This window comes from Dendropsophus ebraccatus, chromosome 2, assembly GCF_027789765.1.
Source record: "Dendropsophus ebraccatus isolate aDenEbr1 chromosome 2, aDenEbr1.pat, whole genome shotgun sequence".
Lineage (NCBI taxonomy): Eukaryota > Metazoa > Chordata > Amphibia > Anura > Hylidae > Dendropsophus > Dendropsophus ebraccatus.
This window is the reverse complement of record NC_091455.1, coordinates 129,276,755-129,291,126: the sequence shown is the minus strand read 5'-3', so window position 1 is coordinate 129,291,126 and position 14,372 is coordinate 129,276,755.

Sequence of the window (14,372 nt, the reverse complement as noted above, 5' to 3'; positions counted from 1 at the left end):
TTAAGGCCACAATCGCTGTGCATCGCAGCGTTTAATGGGTTAATAACAGGCAGCTGCTTGACCACAGCTGCTTGTAATTAACTCTGCAGCCAGCCAAACTGATGTGTGCCGGACCGCTCGCATTGAAGTGGTCCCACACACATTTAAAGCCCCTTCAGTCTAGAAACGTATATATACATTCTTACTGCACGGGGCATGTGCAGTCGGAACGTATATATATACACAGATTGTGGACATGAAGGGGTTAAGTAGTTTACAGGTCTCTCCATGACTTTTTTTTCACATTTGATGAATAACTGAAATGTATACAGCCATTACCCTCTCTGATCTGTACATATTGTGTGACTGGTCATCAGAGATCCTCATTTATGTGAGCAGTGAGCTCTGTACCTGCAACTCTGCATCCTGATGTATAATTAGGTGTCCTGTGAATCACTGTAATGCCTGGGTAGGAGGATGGGTGGCATCAATCACTTTATAGTTGGTGCGGCCAAGTATGACCTATATTTTCAGGTAGTATAGAGGGATTGTAGTTGAGAAGCTAGGTTGATATTTTAATCGTCAGTCTTGTTTACTGAATTCTATTAAGTTACCTAAGGTTGATGCTTGTCACAACAAGCCATCACTTGTCACAGCTACATAATAAACAGTAGACGGTATATAGTGATAAATTAGGTCTTTTGGGTGTCACAACACTAAATCCTGTTTGACCAGGTTCACATCGTAAGTATTAAAACACAGGTTTCGCTTATTTTTATTTTTTGCCTATTCAGTTCCTGGCTCTCAGATGTATTCCCAATATTTCTATGGACAATTAATTATACTTCCTTTTTGTACACAGCCATAATAGGGCCAACATAGTGGCACTCTATCCATGCAGAATCTGCTATAGGGATTTTTTTTTTATCCTTGTTACCTTTGAAAAACCATAACTTTTTTTTTTCTCCATAACTTATTTTTCCATCTACAAATTTTTTTGTGGGACCAGTTGTACTTTGTAGTTAAACTCTTGATATTTTTATAAAATGTGGCAAAACAAAAAAAATATTTGTAAGGTGAAATTGAAAAAAAAAAGGAAAATTAGAAAACAATGTTTAACCCCTAGACGACCCTGGACGTAGGGTTACGTCATGGAAGTCTGTCCCCAGACGACCCAGGACGTAACTGTACGTCCTGGGTGTTTCTCCCGCTATGAAGCGCGGTCCGGAGGAGGTGGGGGCCGGCTGCAGTGAGCAGCCGGGACCTCACCGGTAATGACACGCTGCAGCGATCGCGCTGCCACGTGTCTTTAACCCCTTAAAGACACGTGACTGCGGCGTTTAAGTGTAAGTGACAGGGGGAGTCCCCTATCACTTACCGATCGGGACCCCCCCAGTGTGACTGCGGGGGTCCCGGTCGGTAAAACGGACCACCGGAGGTCTCTCACCTGCCTCCGTGCGGTCCGATCGGCGATCTGCTACACTGAGCCTGCACAGGCAGGCTCAATGAGCAGATCGCCGATAACACTGATCAATGCTATGCCTATGGCATAGCAATGGTCAGTGTAGAAATCAAACTAGTGTATGTAAAAGTCCCCCAAAGGGACTTCAAAAGTGTAAAAAAAAAAAAGTTCAAAACACTATTACACTACCCCAAAACCCCTCCCCCAATAAAAGTCTAAATCACCCCCCTTTCCCATAATATAAATAAAACATATAAAAATAAATAAATAGATAAACATATAATATACCGTAGCGTGCGTAATTGTCCGATCTATTAAAATATAACAAGCGTCATTGTGATCAGTTAGCGGCGTACACAAAAAGAGGGGAAAAAGTGCACGGATTACCGATTTTATGTTACATTATATATTAAAAAAAACACAATAAAAAGTGATCAAAACGTCCGATCTTCACAAATATGGTATTAATAAAAACTAGAGATCATGGCGGAAAAAATGACACCCCATACAGCCCCGTAGGTGAAAAAATAAAACCGTTATAAGCGTCACAATAGGCCCATTTTATTAATATTTAATTGGCAAAAAAAAGGATTTCATTAAAAAAATACATGTATAACATTAGAGCTACGGGCTGACCTATAGAGTAATAGTATCATGTCGCTGTTACCATATAGTGCATTACGTAGACACAGGAACCCCCCAAACGTTACCATATTGCATTCTTTTTTACGATTTCACCTATTTATATCTTCATAAATAATATATTTGGAATTCCATCATACATGTTATGGTAAAATGAATGACGCCATTACAAAGTACAACTATTCCTGTAACAAACAAGCACTTACATGGCCTTGTACATAGAAAACTGAGAGTGCTGGAGCTCTTAGAAGGGGAGGAGGGAAAAACGAAAACAGTAAGATCAAAATTTGCGCGGTCCACTGGGTCATTTTGGGCCTGGTCCTCAAAGGGTTAATATAAAAAAGTCCAATCAGTCATGTTATGATTACACATTCACTTTAATTTTTTTAATAAATCTGCTTAAAATTGGCTTAAACTTTTTATTATTCAGTGTATGAGGCTGTGCAAGGTGGGGTGGTCTGATTTTTTGGTACCACTTTTGCATAAATGTGCCTTTTTGATCACTTTTTATTCTTTTTTTTCTTCCTGGGATAATATGTGACTAAATGCTTATGCCGTTTACTGTGCAAGATCACAAAAGTGTAAATGTAATAATTTGGGCAATTCTGCATGTGACAATTGCAAATATAATTATTTTGTTTTACATTTTTTAAAAATGAAAATTAGGTGCTGGGGTTGATTGAACAATTTTAAAGATGGGATGGAGATAGATAGATAGATAGATAGATAACAAAGGATATTGAGTGGCACTACAGAAAATCCGCTCGGGTGCCTGTAGATGTCGTTCAGACCACGAACCTTCCGTTTAGAAAATAGTGATGATCCACGGCACTCCAATGAGATGAAAAAACTGATGATTTATTCAAAAAAACAATAACATGGTGCAACACAGCAGGACACGACGTTTCAGCAGTACACCCGCCATTTTCAAGTGCAAACAGTGAACTTCATGACACCATTATATACGTGCATAGTGAAAAATAATTGGTCTATGTGATTGACAAGAGTATAAACCAATTATTTTTCACTATGCACGTATATAATGATGTCATGAAGTTCACTGTTTGGACTTGAAAATGGCGGGTGTACTGCTGAAACGTCGTGTCCTGCTGTGTTGCACCATGTTATTGTTTTTTTGAATAAATCATCAGTTTTTTCATCTCATTGGAGTGCCGTGGATCATCACTATTTTCTAGATAGATAGACAGACAGATAGGAGATAGATAGATAGATAGATAGATAGGAGATAGATAGATAGATAGATAGATAGATAGATAGATAGATAGATAGGAGATCAGGGCCGGACTGGGACTGAAAAGCAGCCCTGGCACACACACCCCACCAGCCCACATACAATTTTCCCCAAATCCATTGTGTTAAAGGAGAAGTCCGGCCAAAATTAATTTTTGATATGTTGTTACTTATGAAAAGTTATACAAATTTCTAATGTACATTAATTATGGGAAATGCACATATACTGCTATTTCCCTTAATTTAGTAGATCAGGAAGTGTTAGAAATATCTCTGAAGTGACGTCACGACCCAGGGTGTAATTCCTATGGAGTGTCCAGCAGGGGGCGCTCTCTATATAGAAGTCTATGGGACTTTATTGTTTCTATGGGTTTCTATGTAATGTAATGTAATGTAGTGTACAGTGCTTTATTGAATGAATACATATATGGAATACTTTGGGGAGCAAGTGTCCTTGCTCCCCAAAGTATTGCATAAATGTATTCATTCAATACATTCAATACACAGTAAGCCCGCCGATCCGCCGCATTTCCGCCGAATTTCCGCCGCATTCCCGCCGATCCGCCACACGCTGATCCGCCGCATTCCCGCCGATCCGGACCATATACATTGAACTACAGCTCCCATCATCTGGTTCTAGTATGAACAGGTGATGGGAGCTGTAGTTGGGTAAGGGATATGACATGCCGCCGGGCGCAGGGGGGAGCCGCTCAGTACACAGGAGCGCTCCCCCCTCCTCCTCCTCCTTCCGTGATAACTTCCGCCTATAGCACTGCTGAGTCCCTGCCTGGCCGCCGCTCTCCGCTCTCCCCCCCCCCATACATACCGGCTCCCGATGCATCCTGGTGTCCGCGCTGATGCCGGGAGCCGGTATATGTGAGCGGAGAGCGGCGGCCAGGCAGGGAGTCAGCATTGGTATAGGCGGAAGTGATCACGGAAGGAGGAGGAGGAGGGGGGAGCGCTCCTGTGTACTGAGCGGCTCCCCCCTGCGCCCGGCGGCATGTGATATCCATTACCCATTTCCATTACAGCTCCCATCACCTGTTCATACTAGAAGCAGATGATGGGAGCTGTAGTTCAATGTATATGGTCCGGATCGGCGGGAATGCGGCGGATCAGCGTGTGGCGGATCGGCGGGAATGCGGCGGAAATGCGGCGGATCGGCGGCCTTACTGTGTATTGAATGTATTGAATGAATACATTTATGCAATACTTTGGGGAGCAAGGACACTTGCTCCCCAAAGTATTCCATAGATGTATTCATTCAATAAAGCACTGTACACTACATTACATTACATAGAAACCCATAGAAACAATAAAGTCCCATAGACTTCTATATAGAGAGCGCCCCCTGCTGGACACTCCATAGGAATTACACCCTGGGTCGTGACGTCACTTCTTCAGAGATATTTCTAACACTTCCTCATCTACTAAATTAAGGGAAATAGCTCTATATGTGCATTTCCCATAATTAATGTACATTAGAAATTTGTATAACTTTTCATAAGTAACAACATATCAAAAATTAATTTTGGCCGGACTTCTCCTTTAACTGTGCGGCACAGAAAAAGTTTCTCATACAATCAGATACCAATCTATACAGATGTTGAAGAGTATTATTGTCCTGCAGGATATAGAAGAGTATACAGCAGTGATCAGACGCAGAATACAGAACAATTATACAGGATGTCTGCTCTCCTGTCATCTGTCAATCATAATGACTATATAGTAGCCAACTTTTCCCAGTGCTGTTTCTAGGGCTGGGCGAAATGGCCTGAGGCTCTGTTCACACAGAGCAAAACTGGCATGATTCTCCCCTGTGGAATCCCACCAGCCTCCGTGTCATAATGACACTGTATGGGAGGCTTGCGCGCCTCCTCTCTCCACGCTGAAGAATGAACATGTTCATTCTTCAGCGCGAAGACAGGAGGCGCGCAAGCCTCCAATAGACTCCCATTATGACACGAAAGCTGGTGGAATTCTGCAGAATTACGCCAGTTTTGCTCTGTGTGAACAGAGCCTAAAAATAAAATTAGATGCAACATTTCATAGATGCAACATTTTAGCAATCTCCACCACCTTTTACAAGCATGCTCAAAAACAGCGACAGAGAACGATGAAATGTTGCATCTGATTTTTTGTATTGCTGTGCTGCACCTGTTACTTTGCTGTGGAACAAAAGCACACACCTCTCACTGGAACTGGAAGTACTGTGGGAAACTGCAGCTACTGGACCACAACTGAGATAATTTCTACTGTAAACCTGCACACCTGTGTAGTTGTCCTGCTGCATACTCTTACTAGATAGGTAGAAGAAAGAGGAGATGGAGATAGATAGATAGATAGATAGATAGATAGATAGATAGATAGATAGATAGATAGATAGATAGATAGGATATAGATAGATAGATAGGATATAGATTGATAGATAGGAGATAGATAGATAGATAGATTGATAGATGATAGATAGATAGATAGATAGATAGATAGATAGATAGATAGATAGATAGATAGATAGATAGACTGCTAGACAGACAGAGGAGAGAGAGGACATACAGTAGACAGGCTTACTTACTAAGGAACCAGCAGGGGCACAGGACGGCATGGAGGAGAGGCAGAGGATCCTGGAGCTGCACGGGGAAGAGGAGGGAGGACGCACACAGGACGGCAGAGGTCACAGGTTAGCACACTGACAGGAAGCCCGGCCTGTCTAACAGATAAGGATTGCTGCTGCCCCACATACAGCCGACTGATTGATGTTACTTTCTGCACAGCTCACTGTTCAGCTCGGTGTATGTGGGGGCGGCTTCAGCCTTATCTTGCAGGGCCGTTTTTAACATTACACACTGCATGTGAGAGGAGCCGACAGTGCTCTACCTGTGCAGTTACCAAACTCTCCCATACTCTTGCCGGGTGTTTCAGTTGCGTCAGTGCAGGGGGGCCGGGCGCCCCCTAGCTGTTCTAGAAACGGCCCTGTGCAGCAGCGGCTGTACAGAGTTGGGGGAGGAAGTAGCCGGGCGAGCATGTAGGGGGTCGGGACCGGCCCAGAGGGGGCCGGCCCCTCTGGCATTTGCCAGAACTGCCCTATGGCCAGTCCGGGCCTGTAGGAGATAGATAGATAGATAGATAGATAGGAGATAGATAGATAGATAGATAGGAGATAGATAGACACACTTTTGTAGTCCTGCTAGGGGACTACTATGAGCAATAATTTGAGTGCTGAAAGTACATAGTTACTCTATTGATCCATTAGCTTGGGACTCTAATGTTTGAATCAATAAATCAAGCAGCCCTAGGAGGCTTTAAAGAGACCTTGAGAGCAGACGATCTGGGCCACTGAGGTATGTAAAGGCCATTTAAATGAAGCTGTCAGTTTTGGCAGTGCATCTGATGGTGCATTTACACAGACAGATTTATCTGACAGAACTTTGAAGCCAAAACCAGGAACAGACTATAAACAAACAGGGATCAGGTCATAAAGGAAAGACTGGGATCTATCCTCTTTTCAAATCCATTCCTGGCTTTGGCTTCCAAAATCTGTCAGATAAATCTTTCTGTGTAAACGCACCATAAGTGGTTTATTAGCTGTGGCCCCAACATGATTCCCTGTACAATTACACAATTATATGTTGTTAGGGGGTTAAGCTCCATTATGTTTTCTGGGCCTTGTTTACATATATCTGGTGGCGTTTCCCTCTGGTGCAGGAGAAAGCACTGGAGGGAAACACATCTCTGAACTGATCCTATTGCTTTCAATGGGACTGTTCGGAAGATGTGTTCTTACATTAGTGCCGCCAGACTGACCCAATATCAGAACGCAGCTTGCAGCGTTTTGACATGCGGTCAGCTTCCGCATCCTGCACCGCATCCAATAAAGTGGAACTCCGGATAAGAAAAACTTGTTTTCTATTAAAAGTACATTCAAAGTTATATAGATGTGTCTATACAATCTGTTACCGTGTCTGTGCGATTCTGCCACACTGGTAGCTGATAGACATCCAGGAAGTAAAAAAAAAAAAAAAAAAATAGCCCCTGTGCCAATTCACATTGTATCCTGCTCCCACTGCTCTCCCACCTTAGGAGACAAATCTTCCATGCCTCTGTCTCACATTGTGTGTGTTTGCTGAGGACAGGCTGATGATGCAGACAGGAGGCTTGGCTGGATCCCCCAATCTCCTGAGTGATCCACTATCTCTGAATGGCCAGAAGCAGGTGCAGCACTAATTTTACTGATTGTGATGGGTGGGGGATTGTGATGATCAGCTAAGGGAAAGCATTGCATTCTGGGAACTGCTCAACCAGGAAGGACAGAAACACAATACAAAACAAACCCCCCCCCCAAACAAATGATTTTTGGTAGTTTTTTAAAACGGGAATAGACAGGTAAGTAATGCTTTATGCTTCTGCAGAAGTTTAATTTTTTTAACCTCTATCTGGAGTTCACCTTTAAAATCTATGGAGCGCAGGAGGCATGCCGTGTACAGACACATGCATTATGCATCCTCCGGCTTTTGCCTCCGGCGCTCCATAGAGATGTCCCTGTCCCTGCCCCCCCCCATTAACCCTTGTGACCCTGGCCCTGCAACAGAGTGCCCCCTTGCAGGAGCCCCCCAGCTCCTCTGCACAGGTGCAGCACCCTTTAGGACAGAGGCTCTTCACCTGCTGCAAAACTACAACTTTCATCATGTCTGGGATAGTTTTTCAACAGCTGGAGAGCCAATGTTCCCTACCCCTGCTCTCGAAGATGTCCCTATGTATTGCTGCCCACAGTAGAGGGCTCCAGTGTGCTGCTCCCCCCTATATATGCCCTCTGTAATGCCCTAGAGGAAAAAACTGATGGCAACTAATGAAATAAACGTATGGAAACTGATATTAACTGGGGGGTTTTTCTGAAAAAAGGATAGAAAACCTAATGACAACGGATACCTTTTTTTCATTAGTTGTGGTCAATTTCATACAAAAAAACGGAAACTGATGCAACTTATATATGTAAACTAAGCCTAATATAAAGCTCTAACATAAGCTCTGCTTACTTTCACACAACTATCTGGTTCAATTTCTGCTTTTTTTGTACCAACCACTAGAGGGAGCTTAGGATGTTATGGCTGTTATATGGCCGTTATTATAACTACAATATACAGTAAGTTCCCCTACTAGTGGCAAAAAGTATTTTATCAGATTTGTTCAGCATATATGTTCACCATCATATTTTTTTAGGCTATGTTCACATGCTGTAAAACAGCATACGTTGCTTGACATGGCCATTGTTTGCAGTGTCAAACATCGGCCGATATTTTACATGTTCCTGAAGCCGATACTGCCATATGGGCCACAGGAACAATATTTTATTTCTATTTGGATTGCGGGCACCTTTGAGTGTGTCTGCAATCCAATTAGCCATAGACCTCTGTGCAATGTACAGCCAGCAGCATGGCCATGCACTGTGCGCACAGAGGGTCAACTACGGCCACTGTTCGCAGAACTGCGGCTAGAGAAAATAGACAAGTTTATCTTCTCCCAAGGCCACGTCAACAACGACTGTAGAGCACGCTGTGTGAGAGCACTACGGCCGTTGTTGCACTGACAGCTGTGTTCACTGCAGCAATGGAAAACATAGTTTTCCGATTTTCATTTTACACTGTGTGAACATAGCCCAGGAACATCTATAGCAACTCTAGGAGACATGGAGAACTGCAAAAATTGTAAGTCAGGTCACTCTTCTTGGTAGTGAAGACTTCCTCCGGTGGAGCACGGTAACAATCATGGCGACTCCCGTCCACATGTACACGTAGAAAATAGAGAAGAATATCATGAATTTCAAGAATGTATGTAAAAATGTATGCCATGACTAAGAAGCATTAAGCTCTGAAACACGTCAGCGTTAGACCTGGATATCCATGTTTTTTATATTTTAAAATCTTTAGAATAAACTTAAATTTTTAATGCACCTGTTGGAGCTGGACATTCTTCTCTATTTTCTACTTAGACATGGTGAACTACCAGCACCAGAAGAACTTGTCAGCATAGACTCCTCCATAGACTTGCTCTTTTCATAAGCAAAGATGGCTGAACTTCCCTTTCCTCTGCCATCACATGATCTAGTTGCCAGACCAAAAGGTGACAAAAAAAACAAAAACAAAAAAAAAACACCATGCACACACCAATGGCGTTTTTGAGACGTCCAAAACATTGCCATAGGAGTCTATGGGGAAAAAACCCACACAATTTGCTAAAAAAAAAAAAAAAAAAAAAAGCCACACCCTCAGCCTCCTGCATTTTGTAGAAACTGCCAAAGAGCCTCAAAAATGCCAGAGAGGAGAGAAAAACACCACCCCATGTGTGTAAGGTAGATCATAACTTTCCATTGACTTCCAACTAACATCTGTCCGCTGGCATTTCTATTAAATTTTAAGGCAGTGTGAGGCCGGCCTGAAAGGAATTATGGAGTCTAAAGGCTATGTGCACACTTGGTATGAGACCGGCCGTTCCGGCCTCGGAGCTCTGATGCGGGCGCATCAGCGCTCACCCGCATCAGAGCTTTCCGTTGCACACAGTGAAGCGAGCGGCCGGAGGCGCTCGCTTCACTGTGTGAACTGACAGGTCTTTCTGCGGACAGAATTCACTGAATTGCGGCCACAGAAAACTGACCTGTCAGTTTTTTCTGGCGCCGCATAGGATCCCGGTCGGAGCGTGTACGATGTGTATACACTCCGGCCGGGATCCCATTACAAATTAGGCTATGATACACACCGCAAAACTACGGCCGTAGTTCTGCGGCGAGAACTACGGCCGTAGTTTTACTTTGTGTGAACATAGCCTAAAACTGTAAGTGATTGCTTAATACTAACAGCACACTACCACCATCTAGTGGACAATGCCACATAAATAGGCCTAAAATGGTCTGAAAAACAAGTTTCATAACATGGAGAATGAAAGTTATAAACGTTACACTTATGTATAAGCTTAGTAGCCAGATAATTCACTGTGGAATTTGTGAAATTTGCCCAGTATAATGGAGATGTATTTTTACATACATAGGGGGAGATTTAACAAACATGGTGTAAAGTGAAACTGGCTCAGTTGCTCCTAGCAACCAATCAGATTCCACCTTTCATTTTACAAAGAACCTGTAAGGAGTGAAAGGTGGAATCTGATTGGTTGCTAGGGGCAACTGAGCCAGTTTCACTGTACACCATCTATATCATAAAAATGAAAGTCTGTCTGTCTGTCTGTCCCGTATAGACTTCCAAATGCCTGAACCGTTTGACCCCAAATTTGGCCCACAGATACATTGGGTGCAGGGCAGTTTCTAGGTCATTTTGACAACAGGGCGGATCTTGATGAAAGGGCTTTCATCAAGATTCGGCCTATTAGAAAGAAGCAGTGTGTGTATTGCGGCATAGAACACTGTTGCACCCCTGCCAAATAATGTTCCACAGAATACAAAATCATTATACAGTGACTCACAGGTGACGTCTTCTTTGATCTGACGGGTCCCTTTTCCTCCCCATCCGGCCCCAGCCTCAATGACGGTTTATTGCAGCTACAATTCATCTCTTTAGGACCTGCCAGACAGACATCTCAGGCTCCGCACATTTCCAGCAACTTCCCCTTTTCCCACTTATAAAGTCCCAAACTGTATGCTGGGAAAGCTGGTGACCTCATTATACGCTGACATACAGGATGCTGGGAGAGCTGGGTGACCTCCATCATACACTGACATACAGGATACTGGGAAAGCTGTGTGACCTCTATTACACTGACATACAGGATGCTGGGAGAGCTGGGTGACCTCCATTACACTGACATACAGGATGCTGGGAGAGCTGGGTGACCTCCGTTATACACTGACATACAGGATGCTGGGAGAGCTGGGTGACCTCCATTATACACTGACATACAGGATACTGGGAGAGCTGGGTGACCTCCATTATACACTGACATACAGGATGCTGGGAAAGCTGGGTGACCTCCATTATACTAACATACAGGATTAGGGGAGAGCTGGGTGACCTCCATTACACTGACATACAGGATGCTGGGAGAGCTGGGTGACCTCCATTATACACTGACATACAGGATGCTGGGAGAGCTGGGTGACCTCCATTATACACTGACATACAGGATGCTGGGAGAGCTGGGTGACCTCCATTACACTGATATACAGGATGCTGGGAAAGCTGGTGACCTCCATTACACTGACATACAGGATGCTGGGAAAGCTGGTGACCTCCATTACACTGACATACAGGATGCTGGGAAAGCTGGTGACCTCCATTATACACTGACATACAGGATGCTGGGAGAGCTGGGTGACCTCTATTACACTGACATACAGGATGCTGGGAAAGCTGGTGACCTCCATTACACTAACATACAGGATGCTGGGAAAGCTGGTGACCTCCATTATACACTGACATACAGGATACTGGGAAAGCTGTGTGACCTCCATTACACTGACATACAGGATGCTAGGAAAGCTGTATGACCTCCATTATACTGACATACAGGATGCTGGGAAAGCTGGTGACCTCCATTATACACTGACATACAGGATGCTGGGAGAGCTGGGTGACCTCTATTATACACTGACATACAGGATACTGGGAAAGCTGTGTGACCTCCATTACACTGACATACAGGATGCTAGGAAAGCTGTGTGACCTCCATTACACTGACATACAGGATACTGGGTAAGCTGGGTGACCACCATTACACACTGACATACAGGATACTGGGAAAGCTGGGTGACCTCCATTACACTGACATACAGGATACTGGGAAAGCTGTGTGACCTCCATTACACTGACATACAGGATACTGGGAAAGTTGGTGACCTCCATTATACACTGACATACAGGATACTGGGAAAGCTGGGTGACCTCCATGACACTGACATACAGGATGCTAGGAAAGCTGTGTGACCTCCATTACACTGACATACAGGATGCTAGGAAAGGTGTGTGGCCTCCATTACATTGACATACAGGATACTGGGCAAGCTGGGTAACCTCCATTACACACTGACATACAGGATACTGGGAAAGCTGGGTGACCTCCATTACACTGACATACAGGATGCTAGGAAAGCTGTGTGACCTCCATTACACTGACATACAGGATGCTAGGAAAGGTGTGTGGCCTCCATTACACTGACATACAGGATACTGGGAAAGCTGGGTAACCTCCATTACACACTGACATACAGGATACTGGGAAAGCTGGGTGACCTCCATTACACTGACATACAGGATACTGGGAGAGCTGGGTGACCTCTATTATACACTGACATACAGGATACTGGGAAAGCTGGGTGACCTCCATTACACTGACATACAGGATACTGGGAGAGCTGGTGACCTCCATTATACACTGACATACAGGATACTGCGAGAGCTGGATGACATGTAGACTTTGGTGTGAGGGGCGGGGCTTATCACAGGGGCGGGGCTTATCACAGGGGGCGGGATTATCGGGACATATCGGCTCCCTCTGTGCAGGATTCCCCCACCAGATACTCACCTCTCACCCTGCAGCCTCCAGCTCTGGCTTCCGATGCAGGCAGCCACCTGTCATACAGAGGCCGCCTGCACAGGAAGCCTCTCTGTCTCTGCCCCGGCTGCTGTTTCCTTTAGCTGTGCGTGCTGTACGCACAGCTAAAGGTCTCTCTGGCCAGGGGATCTGGAATTTAGATTCCAGATCCCCCGGCCAGCCCTGAGGATGCGGGGGCTGCGGGCCGGGTACTGTCGGGTGCCGCAGGGCGCCCCTAGAAATGGCCCTGATTGGGTTAGAGCGAAGGTCCCTTCCCCGCCAGATATACAGGAGGGGAGGAAGAGGGGGAAGAGCGCCCCACAGAAATGAATGGGAAAATCTCCACACTGCACACACAGGTGATATAATTAGTGCTGAAGCTCTCCAGGAGAAACGGCGGTTGGAAGCCTCAGCAACCAATAGGATTACTTCTTTCATTTTCACATGGAGCTGGAATCTCATTGGTTACTAGGGCGGCTGCCTCACAACAGATCCACAGAAATAAATACAGTAAGGGTGCCTTCACACCTACCGGATCCGCAGCGGATTTCACGCTGCAAATTCGCTGCGAAATCCGCTGCGGATCCAGTGTCATTTAACCCTATGACACTACATACTCGCAGTGTCATTGACATCACGCTGTGAGTATGTAAATTAACCCCCTTGGCGGACGGAGCGTAACTTACACTGACAGAGGCACCCATCATCACGCCCGCACAGACCGCTGTTAGATCGTGCAGGCTCCCCTCCAGTGTGTTCAGCGCTGTGCTGCAAGCCACAGCTCTCTCCTCACAGCTCTGGACGCTGCACACACAGGTCCAGCTTGCTTCGGGAGGGATGTCCAGAGCCGTGAGGAGAGAGCCGTGTCTGGCAGCAGCAGCACAATGCTGAACACACTGGAGGGGAGCCTGCACGATCTAACAGCAGTCAGTGCGAGCGGGATGATGGGTGCCTCTGTCAGTGTAAGTTACGCTCTGGCCGCCAAGGGGGTTAATTTACATACTCGCAGCGGGATGTCAATGCCGTTGCGAGTATGAAGTGTCATAGCGTGAAATCAAATCCGCTGCGGATCCGGTAGGTGTAAAGGCACCCTAACAGTGTACAGTGTATATACAGTGTATACAGTAAAGGGCGTGCCTTCCGGGTGGTGGTGTTGGGGAATGTATACAGTATGGGGGTGTTAGGGAATGTATACAGCATGGGGGGCTACCTGAAGGGGGGAGTGTATACAGAATGGGGGCTACCTGAAGGGGGGAGTGTACACAGTATGGGGGCTATCTGCAAGGGGGGCAGTGTATACAGTCTGGGGGAAACCTGCAGGGGGGAGTGTATACAGTATTAGGGCAACCTGCAAGAAGGGGGGAGTGTATACAGGATGGGGGCTACCTGCAAGGGGGGAATGTATACAGTATAGGGGCTACCTGTGGGGGGTGGAGTATATACAGTATAGGGATTACCTGCAAGGGGGGGTATAGAGTATGGGGGCTACCTGCAAGTGGGGGGAGTG